General features: G+C 36.4%; 1 protein-coding gene across 4 annotated transcripts in view; it reads right to left on the bottom strand.

The window, feature by feature from the left end:
* LOC110456386 (glutamate receptor ionotropic, kainate 2-like) overlaps window positions 1-10,230 on the bottom strand; it is a 105,767-nt gene extending 95,537 nt beyond the window's left edge. For 2 of the 4 annotated variants that reach the window (XM_021507091.1, XM_021507088.1), the window contains exon 1: window positions 9,868-10,229. The gene's annotated coding sequence lies outside the window, so the exon portion shown is untranslated. Of the gene's footprint in view, window positions 1-9,867 lie in introns of all 4 variants that reach the window. The other 2 variants (XM_021507093.1, XM_021507094.1) reach the window with 2 other exon arrangements.
* Window positions 10,231-16,792: the final 6,562 nt, after the last annotated feature.

Raw genomic sequence — 16,792 nt, 5'->3', positions numbered from 1 at the left:
ATTGAACCCTTGATATTATGTAAGTCTGTACGTGAGATTGTGGCCTGTTTGATAGGCGTTTCGTCGTCTGTCTAGGGTTTACATCAGCAATACTGTCAGTGATTAACTGTAAAAACTCCAAAGCAATACTTTTTATTGGTGGTTAAATCTAGTAATTATAAAGCATTAGATTTATCGTTGTGGCGGGTTTTAGTCTTTAAGGACACTTTCCTGAACGCGTGCATTGCAAGCGATAACGTTTAAAAGACAGCCCACTGAAGAAAGCACGCTGCACGCGGTGATGGCCTACGTACATGTACAGGAGCCCAGAGGTCAAGATAAGAGCAATTTGGACATGTACATGTATCATTATAGTGGAAAGTGGATGTCAGAAAGCCAAAATGACTGAAGGAAGGAAGTCTTGTGTGTGGGGAAGCTGATGTGTGTAACTGTCATACCGTAGTAATAATGATCGAATCCAGATAGCCTTTCTTCGCGAGCATGCATGCTTTATAGTGACAGGGTGCAGTCTAATGCTGTAGAAGTCATTCCACGTAAACAAATTGAACACGCACAGAACTGTGCTGAGATATTTTCAATTTCAGGCTAGCCTTTTTCATTTATATCTTTGAAACGTTTTATGAAGAACATTGCATTAAGGGTTTGCTAACTTCCGGATAACATTTGTCTGACCTGCACTGTCCGATTTCAGCCATAAACATAGTGGTCATATCGATTTTAGATACACGCAAAGATAAATGCTCAATGAAATCATATTTCTGTATTTCATTCTATTTCTTTTCCTGTTATTGTAAAATTTTGTTATTTATTTTTCAGCATTGTGAATGTCATTAAAGCACGATTGATGAGCTAGCTACCAGCAATGTCTAACTCATAAAGTGTAGGAATCGGTTAAATTCGTTTTTATTCCACAGTGTTGATGACATCAATTGGTTACATATCGGTAGTTCCTGTGGATGGTAGGTACCACAGGGGAAAACCGGAGCCGCTAATTAATTCCAGGAGCCGACGAGTCTGTCAGAGAAATACACTATAATCAGCAAAGATAGGCACACAAAACTATATCAGGCCGTCGACTGATGTTTTGTCTATGCAATTTATTTACTATTTCAACTGACATTGACCAAAGTTCTCATTTAGCTAAATAACGGCCAGTTAATAAAGCATACGTATTGTTTACCGCGCAGCTAACCAAATATAATGCTTATTAGTCTAGCTTTTCAATGATAAATTCTTAGTTTCACTTGCTCTGTTATATTGAATCATTGGAGTTTTAATGGTCAGAAAAAGAAAAAGGTTTAGATTGTATGTTGTCTGTATTGTACTTTAAATATTTTGCCCGACTATGTTTACTGTACTTTATGCATTTGGCTCCGGCTAAGTTTACTGTACTTTTTACATGTATAGCTGGTTAAAACTATATTTACTGTACATTACATAATTGGCCCCGATTACGTTTACTGTACTTTTTATACTTGGCCCCGACTATGTTTACTGTACTTTATACATTTGGCTCCGGCTAAGTTTATTGTACTTTTTACATGTATAGCTAGTCCAAACTATATTTAAGGTACATTACATATTTGGCCCCGATTATGTTTACTGTACTTTTTATACTTGGCCCCGATTATGTTTACTGTACTTTTTATACTTGGCCCGACTATGTTTACCGTACCCGTATAGTAACAGATGTATATTCTGTACATGATGTGGCCCTATATATGTATACCAATTGTGAATTTGGTTGCATCTGAAAGTGCGTCTGAAAGTGAAATCTATCAGTGGACAAATCATATAACCTGTATAACCTTCTAACATGAGAGTATTCTATTTGCTTCAATTTCGATATTATTGTTTTCTTTATTGAAATTGTAAAACAAGGACACAATCACTTTTAAAGACAGAGAGAAACCAGTACTGAAACAAATCCAACATAAATTGACAACGAGGGAAATACGGAAAGTAGCCCGAACATAACATTATTTCAGCACCGGGGTTCATGCATTTCCTGAATTAAACATAAACACATAAAAATGCAACAACATGTGTTTTAGAAGAATCTGGTGTGTTACAAGAGAGACCAGACAGTACCGTACCATAGTGGTTTCAACTAGTTTGCGTGCATAGGAAACATTTGGGAAAAGACATGCAGCGTAAACAGAACCGTTAAAATTATGTTAAATCATTACGAGAACTCACGAAATAAAATTGGTAAAAAATCGCGATTTAAGTGAATGAAAAGACATCCAATTGTTTTCACCTCTTCAAAGGATATGAAATGGAAAAAAGGAAGATGTCACAACGATAACATGAGAAGAAAATAATTTCGTTTCAAATTTCACAATTTTACGTCAGTAGATATTTAAACGAATATTCATGAGCATTTGAAATTGATTTTTTAAAACTTTCAGCAAGTCTATTTAATACTCTTTTAAAGATCCAGTGACAAAGCAAAAAAGGTAAAGAGACAGAACCTGAACTCGAATATGTTAAAATTTCTTTCAATACATTTTTTTAAGTATAAGAAATAATAGTCGTCTTTAAAATGGATCGCCTCGCGAATTAATCCTATTCAAGGATAACCTAATAGAGGCTATATCATAATATATCGTTTCCTGAAATGTTTCGATAAAGTACTGTTCGGGGAAATGTACAGCATCATATGTACAAGATGAAGCCTATAATCCAACTCTTCTTCGGAAAACTAAAACCCTAATCTCTAAAATTTCGATATGCAATATATAGAGGATCTGACACGAGTGTTCATGTCATATTGAATTTATTAAACTCGTTTATTAATTTCATATCACGAGTGTTCATTTCATATTGAATTTATTGAACGAGTTTATTAATTTCATATGAAATTAAAAAACGAGTTTAAAAAATTCAATATGACATGAACACGAGTGTTAGATTCTATATATTATATAATTCTAGAAACACTCTTTTTCTTGACACGTCTCCTCTATATAAATTGTACCGATGGCTGACGAAAGTCGCATTACATGCCTTTTGTTTGGAGCTCGCTGCGCCACAAAAAATAGTTTCAGAAATTCTTCATGAGAACCTTTTCAATGAACAACAATCATTTAGGTTTTCTTCATCAACCAATGTTTTAATAATTATCATAACAACATTAATAAACATTTTTTATACGAAAACCATTCAACGAATAGGCGTTTACGAAAATAGCAGTGACGTCACATATTTGGCACAACGGCGCGTACACTGTCAAGGGTCTGCAATTTTTAAAAGTGTATAGAGACTGGAGTGATTGTCACTCTCTATAACACAAGCGCATTTCTTTGGAGAGGGATGTTGGTGAATGTGAACCTCGATGTTTCCGCCTGTCACTGAGCCAGAAAATATACTGTGGAATCCGCCATGAAACTGGAACACTGATGAAAGTGCACCGGTTACATATGTTAGCCATTTATTGTGTGTATGTCGGAGGAGTTCAAGTGGAATTTGAACATACAGGTGTTGAATCTGTGTGAAGCTAACACTCGTGTTTATATAATATTGAATTTATTAAACTCGTTTGTTACTTTTATTCTCCCAGTGCCCCTGCCTCTGCTATCAATGCAAACAGTTATTCGGTCAGCCATTTTGTTTACAAACATAGAAGTTGTAGTGCGTAGGAATATGACATGTTTCTCACGGTGAAAAGACTCATTTGCATGTTAAATGTACGTGTGCTATATCGTTTTTATTGAACGGCAAAATTGCACGGAAATAGCTTGTATAATATAAGAAAGGCCTATATTTCCACATCCAAACTGAACCATGTCATCGATACAATTATCATAACATTCGGCCGGAGCCTTCAAGTTCACCTACGACATGAGCTTGATTTATAGTGTATTATTTCAAAACTGATTTCCGGGTAGGGCTTGGACTCTATCTTAAGGGTCCTAGCATCTCAGATATTTTTAAAGCAACTAGTTTTGTATTGTCAATGATTCAGCTAAAAAGGACATCACTTTAGCAATGCCGCTTTGTCAAATCACTCCTACTCGTATATAGTGTTGTGTTCAGCCACTGGTAGATCTTTGGTCAAATTAGAGCCAATTCGTTACTTTCAATCTCGCCTGTCCCATGTAAAAGAAAGAATTCGTGTGTATACATCAATGCTTAATGTTTTTACAAAGCAAAGAAATTGGTTTATCCTTCCAAACCAACGTGTTGGCCCAATTCGTGACTCACACAAAAACAAATAAATCAAAAACCCTTCTATCATCCCCTGCCAATAGAATACAGTAAATATGTCTGCTTTGACAATATCATATCATCTAAGGGTGACACTTTTCGTCGTTTTCTTTTTGTGTCGACTTATTTCCTTTTCACATTGATTGTGTTAAACACTCTATGCTCCACAAGACGTTGTGTTGCTGTTTTCCCTGGTACACACCTGGACAAATGATTGAGTGACATACGACGGACCATATCACCGGTGTGATCTTTACCTACAGGTAGTACCACGACAGTTAATAATACTACACTCTAATCTAAATTAAATATAAACATAATACCCTTCTAGAATAGTATCCAATAACTGAAACTGACCAGCCATATTAAAGGTATTACTTGACTATTGATAGAGTACCGTTTTCATTTTCATACCATCCTCCCTTCATCACAATTTCGATTCAAAATCATTTTCAGAGGTCAAGTTATGTTATTGAGGTACACATTTAAGGAGCCCCGATGGTCAGTGTGATAAAGAATACGATACAGGTAAGCCATTAACACAAGATCCAGGATTGATTTGACGGTAGCTTTGGTTGACTAATTACATCATGTTGATTAAGATTGATCACCTGTGACAAAGTTCCATTCTCTGATAATTATCATTAAAGGTGATGAACTATCTGAGGGATTAGAAACAATTATGGAATTTTGTTAGATGCAAGTGTATTCTTTAGTGACAATCGTACATGTGAAAGTTGTTCATAACGTATTCTTTGAAATCAGACGATCAGTTCAGTTTGTGTCTGTAAACAAAAATGTGTATGCATCATTTAAGATCAGTATTCAAAAAGTACTGAAATGAAATGAATTTCTACGCTTAATACGTAAACGATTTAGTTAATGTAGAACTATAAAGGTGTTGACGTTATATAGCAGCAAAGAAATTTGTTTAGGATTAATTCTCACACCCGGTCTGTGAAATTAATTACATATATACATGTATATATCTCACTTCCGGCCAGTGTGATGTCACTCATTATCTTAGTTCCGGACTTTTTTATATCAGTCCTTAACTCACATCCGGTCTTTTTGATGTCAGTTCTTAGGTCACATCCTGCCAGTGTACATCCCTTCGGCCATAGTGATGTCAGTCATTAGCTCACTTCCGGCCTGGTTGATGTCGCCTATTATCTCATACTTTGCTAGTATACAGTTACTCATTATCCCATGAATACACCATATCTGTGTGATGTCACTTTCCCACATTCTGTCTGAGTTAAATCATTAATTATTTCACTGCTTACGTAATTAGAATGTGAATGATTTGATGTTGCACCCGCCTTAGATACGTTAACTTAACAAATACGAAGCTGGCTCTAAAGAGACGACAGAAAATCAATAATAACGTTTACCTCATAGACTATTATTTGGACCGATATCAATACCACGTCCAAGTCTTTTTGGTAGAAACAAGCATGTCTATTCATTAGACATATTGGTACGTAAAGATAACGAAGAGAGGCATGCTACTGATCTTTGGCTCGACGAAGTTGTTTCCCTGCCAGGATTTCAATTGGTTCCACGGTGACTTTATCGTTACGTCGTCTCAGAGGAAGACTTTCTTCCAAAGTTGGACAACGAATTAATATGCTTGTTTCCGGGATGAAATGTTTTAGTGTAAGCATGCTTGTATATGTATGTACTTACATATTTATTTTTAATCTCAATATTTTATAGACATAATTTATATAAAGATTTTTCATTTTTATGAATTGTCCTTTTCTAAATATTTACAGTGAACACTCACATTTACTTAATAATCACTGTTCCTGCAAACTGGAATTATCATCTAATTACCTGACCATAACATGTGGCAAATTTCCTTGACGTTGAAAAACAATTTAAGTAGGCGGATCTATGCAAATTTCCCGCGAATAATTTATGTGACGTCATTAATAGTAGAGGTGAGCGGAGCTAACCAAGGCTTTTTCAAATATCAGGCAGTTACTTGTATTGAACCGATCACACGTTAATAAGATTCGAAAATGAAATGTGTGTCCCTTGATCTGACTAATGAATAAAACAGTTATGATGCTTTTGCAGAAAATACTGTTTATATCTGGAACACCTGTCTATTTTGATCAGGTGATAAGGTGATGTTAGAAATAAGGGATGTAAAGCTATTCCTTAATGTTTATTGCAATTGAGCACGTGTAAATGAAATCTATACAAATATATGATTTTGTTTTGTTTTGAATTTTGGTAATGAAAATGGAGGTAACCACCCTTCTTACAATGGCGACTATCTTCGACATTCAGGGATTTCGGTTTATTCTTCAGTGCTCTCTGATAAAGATAAGGAGCGAAACCCGTAGATTTCGAAGTTATGTGAAGACATAATTAAACCATCTTAGACGTCACAAATAACACGTCATAGGTAACTAGTTACCAACGACAAAAAAGGACATGGATGTGTATGAACACTGTACTGTACATGGGTTGTGTAATGAGATAAAATAAACTAATGGTTGAAATTACAACATACCGTACAGCTTTAAGGTATGATGGCACTCCGGAAATACTTGAAGAATTTGATTTGGAAATGAAAACAAAGATGTATCCGCACGAAGACAAGGTTTCTGGTCGTAATTGGGAACAATGTCGTAAGCGCGACGATATCCAAGCAATGCATTTATTTAGTGTTGTTGGTTATTGTTGGAACAGGGGAAGGCACACGGGATTCAGACCACGAATTGCATGGGATATTGACATGTAAATGTATCTGAATGGCACACCGTGGTGACACGTCCGACACGTGTAGAATACACGCCAATCGGGGCGCATTCCTACCACGTGGTGTTAGCACGAAGAACACGTGTAGAACACACGCCAGGTCGGAGCGCATACTTACCACGTGGCGGTTATAAATAACTACGGATACCAAGCCGTGACTGCTACACAGTGGTGGCTTAACTTACTTCACAATGCCGATAGTCACACTGTGATTCTGTCCGATTTGATTTACATACAGGTCGACAGAGATGGAAACAAAGGCAGTAAATTTAAAATAACTAACCACATCTGAACCAGATATCAGTATCACAGTGGCTATATCTATTTTTTGAATTCGACGTAAATATAGTGCAACAGAAAAGCGAAACTCAAAACAAAAACCTGGGGATATTGTTACCATGAACAGGCTTATACATTAACTACGAATGCTTTAGAACACGTTTTGTATATGGATACATGTGTATCTATTTATCCCAGTTTACCAAGTAACCTGGTTATGTAGATACATCTAGGGTGGGTTATCTTACTGATTTGTTAACAATAGAAGGTGAAGATGTAAAATTCGTCTGTACAAATACAGTGGTATGGTTTAATGGCTGGCTCTTTGAACACGCGGACCAGCATTGTAGTTTATGTATTAGAGTTCTGCTCCTCGTCAGATCCAATTTAACGAAACTGGTACGAACATGTAATGTGGGGGAAACTGAAGCAATACTAGTACTTATCTAACCCTTTTTCCTAGGCAGCACTAACCAGTCAGTAATATAAAGATGTTTGACTCCCTATCTTCAAGGTGAAAAACAGAATTTCAGCTGTCAATTCCTCATTTGTTGAATCCATCATGCTGATTCAGCGTGCACTCTGAGGTCAAAGCTATGAAACCAGATGTAAACACGCCAGTAAGCATAGGATTTATTGGCATTTTGACCTTTCATATTTAGGGTCAAAACCACGAAACCAGATGTGCTCTTTCCGTGGTATACGTGTACTCTGTTCATCAGATTGTTTTAAAAGTTACTTGTGCACTGAAATGTACATACTTTAATTTCAACACATACGGTGCTGTTTTATATAACATTACTTTGCTTGATCAGTACCAGTTTTATTGTTGCATTTTGAATAGTTGTCGTAACTGTTTTGTTCTTTATCTCGCAAAATATGTTTTAGAAGAAATTTATCTCGTTTTCTAATTTTAGTCTCTCATTGACGTCACGTTCACGTCAAATGTCGAGTGATATGTACCGATATCAAATACATCCGAACGCTAAATATAAACATCCAATTAGAAACATTTTCTTGCCTTTTAACCTTTTTGGTTTTGGGTCAATTCGTGAATCCCTCTTGCAGATGTAAACATTACCATACATTCACTACCTACATGTGTGGTGCCGTATCGCCGGCTCGCCTTCAGATGCCAGTAAGTGAAATGTGTTTTAATAATTATACTTCTTATCTCATCTATCCCCTATGTTTACATGTTAGCGAGTAAAGGAGGTAGTGCGACCTCGCGTTCAAACCAAGCGAGATAGTTCCTCGCCCGTGTGGCACAGCAGACAATTACGGTCGACCTTTCCGTCTGATTGTGTCCGGTGTGCGAGACAGTAAGGTGTCGTCGATAGAGTAATGTGTATGTAACTGTTATTGTCAGTACTCAAAATACTCAAAGACTTTAGGCGAAACAGTCACGAACCCATTTACAAGTTTAGAACACGTCACAATGTTTCCTTGTCAAAGAAATGTTGCTTATGTAATTCATCAATACAACATATCAGGAATTAGACTATAAACTAAGAATATCATTATTGGTCAGTTGTTTAGTTTTTATCTGTCTTGAAAAGGGTATATTTTGAATTCGTATTAGACCATTAAAATGTTCCAGGAAATGAAATTTTGACAAAAAGTACAACGTTTTTTTCTCGTAGCTTCAATCGTTGTTTCTTGTATATATTTTGTTTAATAGCTTCAATCCTTGTGTATTTTTTACGTAAACTTTTTGAAAAAGCATGTAAATCTACATATATACGTAATAACTATATAATTAATTATTATTTTATTGTCTCAATAATATATCTTTTGCTTGTAAATGTAAAGTAAAAAGCGTGGATTAAGTTAATCCATTGTTCAATTTTGGCAAAAATGTATCCGTACAACCTATCTAAACTAATGGACTATTGATTTACGTCGAAAAGTGTTTTGTGTTTTGCTTGGACTCGAAGTGTGACGGAGCCACTGGTTTGTCAGTTAGCCGGTAGACGGTCTCATATACACAACCAGGAGACGGGGCTACTGTCCAACATGTACGACCTAAACTAACTTGATCTCTAATGATAACATGCTTGTCCCCGTAAATCGGGGATGGGAAGACATCGGGCTCACTAGCTGTGAAAAGTGGATACAGACGACACAATGAGAGTCGTAAAAAGAGGATGTCGTGTTCACGAGAACGGACCATTTGTGAAGCTTGTCATTACAGTAATATAACTAATAACGGGACGTGGATGTTGTACAGGAAATACCACATTAGGTTATGACAGAGCAATAAATACCGGAACACTGATCGTCTTTACAACCACAGAACCATTGATTTTCCCAGATTACACGAGTAGACTTGCTTTCGCGTATGTATCGACAAGTATACATCTTTTGCTATTTTGGTATAGTGGCATGCTATCATTAAAGCTAGTCGATCAACTCTAGTCAGCTTCATCGACACCACCAACCTGCATTAGTTTCATCTACAGGGCAGCTATACACGCGTAAACGCTATATCGGTATTTTTACTGAACCGAACGGGATACCAACTCGAGTAAATGATATACAAACATTAAGGTCTATCTGCTAACAAAAACACTCTCCCCCCACACACAGACTAACTTATCTTACCTCGTGTGAGCAATCACGCCGGGAGGATGGGAAGATTTCGTAATCCAAACTACGCCGGTAACAACAAACTAACACAAAGTTACAAGTTTTGTGAGTAAACTATCCCTCAGTGAAAGTAGGTACATTCCCCTTCACTGTCTACGTCACAAATTAGGGAAGTAAGTATACACACGCGAACACTCCCCCACTATTCCCTCCGCTCAGCAGTGTGTGGTTAGTGAGAGTCAGTTTCAGCCTAGAGTTGCGAGTAGTCGTAGTTGCCTTGCCGATTTGCCAAAGGATTTTTCTCCATCTGCAGTGAGTATGGCGAATGCCATATCCCCGTGATATCGTGTTACAAACAAATGTACGTAAGTCTCCGCGCTACCGGCCCAATTAGCCATCGCGCTAGATTATTTGTTCTGGCCATTGTAACGTCACCATTGCAAGCAATGCTTCATGCACGAGGTTAAACAGGTTGTTAGAAGCTTGCTCCGTAGAATTGTCTAATCGCTACCCCGCCATCCTGTGGGAGTCCTATTGGCACTGATGCTCTGGGGTCAGGGAAAATAATACCCAATCTGATATGCCCATAGAAAACGAAAATAAGCTCCCCAAATTATCCCGAAAACAAGTGTCTGCGAACGGCAATGGAGACAAATGTTTTTGTGGTCAAAAGAATATGCGTCAATCTGAGACTGGCCTGAAAACCGAAGCGAGAACCGAGGGTGGATCGATACGCCTATACGTGTGTGCTGGGATTAATGTTTGATGGAGAATAATGCCCGGTACTTAGGGTATGGAGTTATTTAATAGTTCCATCATGATATCACAGATGCACTACTTTACTATTTCGATTAAATCTTGGCCATGGTAATGAAATTGATAGATAATATTGCTTTTCCTGTGTGTTTTAATACTTAATGCCTTGGTTCGTCGTTATATATTGCGGTTATTTTAAGACATGTACTAATCTTTTGCTGTCGGTTCCTATTAATTACAATAATTAAAGTACTTTAATCTTAACTACCTATTATTTTGACCAAAAGAAACATTATATTCACGACATATCGCATGACCATGTAATATTAACAATCTGTCTTATTTGTCAAAAATATCAATAAAATATCTTAAATCAACTAAGTCTCAATTTCAAGCTATTTTTTACAATACTTTAAGTTGATTTAACAATGCTTAAAAATTGGTTTTACAATAAAACAAGTTGGTTTACAATGCTTCACGTTGGTTTTACAATGCCAGAAGTTGTTTTTTTAATGCCACAAGTTGGTTAACAATGCTTAAAGTTGGGTTTTCAATGCCATAAGTTGGTTTTAATAACCACATGTTGGTTTTTCAATTCCACAAACTGGTTTTTCATGCCATAAGTTGGTTTTACAATGGCAAAAGTTGGTATTAAAATGCTGCAAGTTGGTTTTACAATGCCACACGTTGGTTTTACAATGTCACAAGTTTGTTTAACAATGCTACAATTTGGTTTTACAATGCCACAAGTTGGTTTTACAATGCCACAATTTGGTTTTACAATGCTACAATTTGGTTTTACAATGTCACAAGTTTGTTTAACAATGCTACAATTTGGTTTTACAATGCAACAATTTGGTTTTACAATGCTACAATTTGGTTTTACAATGCCACAAGTTGGTTTTACAATGCCACAATTTGGTTTTATAATGCTACATGTTGGTTTTACAATGCTTAAAGTTCGTTTTACATTGCTGCATGTAGGTTTTACAACGCCACACGTTGGTATTTCAATGCCACAAGATGGTGTTAGAATGCTACAAGTTGGTGTTAAAATGCTACAAGTTGGTTTTACAATGCTAAATGTGGGTTTTACAATGCTACATGTTGGTTTTACAAAGCCACAAGTTGGTGTTACAATGCTAAATGTGGGTTTTACAATGCTACAAGTTGGTTTTACAATGCCACAAGTTGGTGTTACAATGCTAAATGTTGGTGTTACAATGCCACACGTTGGTTTTACAATGCTACACGTTGGTTTAACAATGCTACATGTTGATGTTACAATGCTAAATGTTGGTGTTACAAAGCTACATGTGGGTTTTACAATGCCACACGTTGGTTTTACAATGTCACAAGTTGGTTAACAATGCAACATGTTGGTTTTACAATGCTTAAAGTTGGTTTTACAAAGCCACAAATTGGTGTAACAATGCTACACGTTGGTTTTACAATGCTACACGTTGGTTTTACAATGCTGCATGTTGGTTTTACAATGCCACAATTTGGTTTTACAATGCCACAATTTGGTTTTACAATACCACATGTTGGTTTTACAATGCTACACGTATGTTTAATAATGCTTCTAGCGTTATTTGTTTTTCTTTGTTCTGTGTTTGTCAATAGATACTTTTCATTTATTCTTAACGTACTTTCATCCGGTCCAACGTTTCCTCAAACAAAGTCCAAATAAACGAGTTATTCGGGTAAATTAAATAAAAGTCGACAACTAAAATGATTAAATTACTTAAAAATGTAATTAACTTAATATCCAGATTATCGAAATTCAGACGATCGATGATTAAATACCTTCGAGCCACAGCGTTAAAAACTAGCTACAACTATGCATTTTACAATTATTATGAAATAAGTTTTTCAAACGTATATTAACCACCTGTGTTGGTCTAGATGGAAGTTTTGATGTGAGAGGAAACCTTATTATCCGGGAATGCCAGCGTGATTGGGCTGGTTACCCACGTACCTGTTAACGTCCGATCGGGGAATATAATCAGGACCGTCTTGATGAAAGGTCACAACGTCAACATGAAAACATACGGGTCAAATTGTCAACATAGCTACCTACAGGTACAAACGTCAACATAGCTACCTACAGGTACAAACGTCAACATAGCTACCTACAGGTACAAACGTCAACATAGCTACCTACAGGTACAAACGTCAACATAGCTACATATGAGTCAAAACGTCAACATAGTTACATATGGGTAAAAACGTCAACATAGCTACCTATGGGTCAAAACATCAACATAGCTACCTCAGGTAAAAACGTCAACATAGCTACATATAGGTCAATACGTCAACATAGCTATATATGGTTCAACACGTCAACATAGCTATATATGGGTCAACACGTCAACATATCTACCAACGGGACAAAGCGTCAACATGGAAACCTTCGGGTTGAATTGTCAACACAGCTACCTATGTGTCAAAACGTCAACATATCTACCAACGGGTCAAACGTAAAGATAGCTACAATCTTACACACAAATATAAGCATGTTTAAGTCTGATGCATTAAAGCTCATGTAACATGCTTATGAATATGCTATGTAGGATAGACTCTTTCCTATATTTATATTGAAGATACCGTAACTATATACACAGGCAAAACACTTACTTGCTTCGAAACTGTGAAACAAACACAAAGCTTATATGTAGTATGTCAGTTAAATTCAGCGTACAACAAACCACAACCCTAATACTGTGTATGTTAGTCATCCTGTCAAGTCCTGTCATCAATTTAGATTCATGTCAATATACCTAATTCCCGCTTGTACCCTGTCCTGCTCTATAATTGTGTAGACTAATTATGCATTACTGACTGTTTATGTTTATCACGTGCATGTTATTTTTATATATTAAGAGATTTTTTTAGGTACGGAGACATGTGATGGTATTTAAGGAAAGCTACGGCTGGCCTTTCTCCGTACATTAATTACACTGCAGTAATTACCACCGTGTTTTGTCTCGCTCTGGAGGATTGGTCTCAACTTTGGCATAAAGTGGGTTGCTAACAGTGAAACGAAAGGTCACAGCTCAATAAACTTGTACATTTCGCCACTCACAGCCAGCTAGACGGCGGGATAGTTGTTTTGTATTTGGTTTTGCCGTAGGCGAACTTAAACTCCTTGATTTCGTTAGGTATTTAACAGAAATGAAGTCGTACAATACCTGTTTATTAAGTCCACTTATATGTACATCATATCAGTCAAGACTCATATTTTGGTTAATCTTTTCAATGTTCCTGTTTGAAATTATTCTTTCAAATGTCATTCTTCGGGGATATTCCTAAATAATGTATAAACAAATACTTTGTGGGTATTCTTAACTCCCGGGGTGTCTGTTGACCTATCAGGTTTGCTGTCATAATGAAACTGGGACCGAACGGGGACATCTCATAATAGTGGAGCTTACGAGCATGCATGTTTTGTAGCTAGCTATGACATAATCTTGAGTGTTAATTGGAGTCTGCCTTATATGAAAGGTATAAATTATTTTTTGTTGATAGGTGGTTGACGGCAATATACAGGAAAATGTACCTTCAAATATTTTAAATTTTCTGCTCCACATACATATTAGGGATGATTCTCGAACTTTATGTTTCAGTAAGAGCAAGGTTTGTATCTTGTTTTGCCATGCTGCCCTAGCGTTGGTTGCGATTAAGACGATCCTGAACGTGCGAATGTATTCGCATGCTGTTAATTCCTTTTGCAAGTTATATATATATGTACTGTTTCAGTCTCAACGCAGCAGCATTCCCTTCTACTATGTCAATACCACGTTATTGACAATACTTAAACAAAGTGACGCCAGATCCTTTGGTATGGGTTAATTAAGATCTATAGTGCAATTAGTCTATATGATATCGGTGAAATGGGGGTAAACCAAACTCTACTTAGACTGTGTGTAATCGGCCTACTGGTACAATCGACGTGCAAGGTGCGCATTATTTAAAACAATATTGAAAATTGAACGCAAATAGAGACTTGTTTTATGATATGAATATACGTTATCAGCTCAGCATATGAGAATATAAATATAGATAGTGCAAGTCAAGTGTGCTGGTAACCCGTGGTACAATAAGGAGAATGCAAGTGTTGGTCAGAAGACAGGTTTATCAAAGACTGAGCGAGGATAATACACAATGTTGGACCAAAGACACATACCACGAGACGTCACATGGCGCCCTGGACGACCACCTCTCCTATACCGAGATTTTATGTTAGATTGAAGTTCAGTGCATTGAATTATGTATGTTCATATCGTGCCTTAAATTTAAAACCGCGATAGAAATGGAAGGAGAGACTGAGTTTATCATCAATATGAGATACAAAGGCCAACGGTGATATATAGCAGCCGACATCGTTATGTGCAAAACGTTAACGGTAACTTAGGAAGATTGAATAATAATCAGTTTTAAAAGGACATTTTGCACAGATTGTGCTTCCAGATTTAAAAACAGGTTGGTTTTAATGTAGCTCTCCATTTCATACTTGCGGGATTCATATCTTGGTTGCGACTGTAAAGCCACAGAACGCATGCCTTAATCGTGTTTCCAAATTTACACTAAAATGCCAGTGTTGGAGTATATGGGAATCACAACACTGTACTATTTAACATTTGAGAGACAGATAGAGTTCAGTGCTTGCATTGTCTTCTAACGTATAAGTGACGAGTGTCTACTGATTCAATATATATTGTAAGAACCAACGTCGTCACTTTAACTATAATCCAAATTACTAGCCTAAGCTTACTTAATACTTTGTGAAGTAATCATGGAGCGTTTAATTTAATCAGATTTTTCTCTTCATTTCCTGGTATCAAATATTGTTTTGATAAGGCGAAGGTAGCGAAACAACATGGTTCACAAGACAATCTCGTGCGGCTCTCCTCATCCGTTCATCAAAATAAGTATATGCCAACGATAAATAAAATCATCAACTCTGGTGTCAATAAATGTGAACTAAGCTTTTCCCTTGCCTTAACATTTTTCCAGGGAACCCCACACGTTATACTGAAGAAACTCTCAAAAATGGTCAGGGAAGCCTAAGATATACATGTTGAGGGAGACTAAACAGATTGTGTTCAAGAACACCCCAAACGTGTTGTGCAAGGCACCCCAACATATATTTCGATTTCTTAAGAGAACACCTAAAATGTGATATTAAACAACGGCGATAAAATGAAACTTATTTAGTCAAGGAAACTTTTATAAACTGATTTTTTACATATAATCACGGTTTATTATTTTGTACGATTTCACATTATACTGTTGCCTAAGACTTGGAAATACTTATCCAGTATATTGGACAATGGAAATCCAGTATTATTAACTTAAAGAATAATGATAAAAAAATAAAAAAAATACTTGATTATGGAATGGTTCTAAACAGGAGTTTATGGAAATGTGGCAAACAGTAACCTAAATAAGCTGAACTGTTTATTTCCCACGTCGCATATTCGTAACATTACCTCCACGCTCCAGGCAGTAAACACAACAATCCTATAAGATCTTTAACAGAACGTAAATCTGTCAGAGGATTTCGAAGAACATAAATTGCTGAAAGCCTGTTATGACATGAACACCTTCCTGGATGAGGATTTATACAAACATGGGCTATAAAAGAACATTAGATTTATCAAAAGCCAAGTAAAAATTTAAAAAAGGAGTTTGAGTAGAGTTATTTACTCTTATTTTTTACAAATCATGTTATTGCTATTACATTTCCTGTGTACAGTCTTTAGATAATCTTACCTACCAAAAAACTCGGTCATAAACCATTAACAACAAGAATCATGACATAATCGGAAACTGATCGGGTCTTTCCGTCTAACTGTTTTAGTGATCGGACACCAATCATGACGTTGCATATTTAATTTCTGAATAAATTTCCCGAATGGTTTCCAAATCGGCGCTCGCCGCCTGACAGCACTAGTAACAATTGAAAGCACGATTCTATTCCCGCAAGAATGGCTATTCCGCCATTTGATAAAACATTTGGTTTATAATGTATTTTGAGCCGAATGAGGCCACCGGAACAATACAATGACAGTGTGTGTGCTATTGTGAACGCCAGTATAAGGGTCGAAATGTATCACACATCTTGAAAATGTAAAAATTGTCTTATAACTTTTCAGCCTTTTGGGAAATATTTCATGAA

Source organism: Mizuhopecten yessoensis, unplaced genomic scaffold (genome assembly GCF_002113885.1).
Source record: "Mizuhopecten yessoensis strain PY_sf001 unplaced genomic scaffold, ASM211388v2 scaffold8745, whole genome shotgun sequence".
Classification (NCBI taxonomy): Eukaryota; Metazoa; Mollusca; class Bivalvia; order Pectinida; family Pectinidae; genus Mizuhopecten; species Mizuhopecten yessoensis.
Note: the sequence above shows the minus strand (reverse complement) of the source record. Positions and strands in the feature narration are given on the sequence as shown.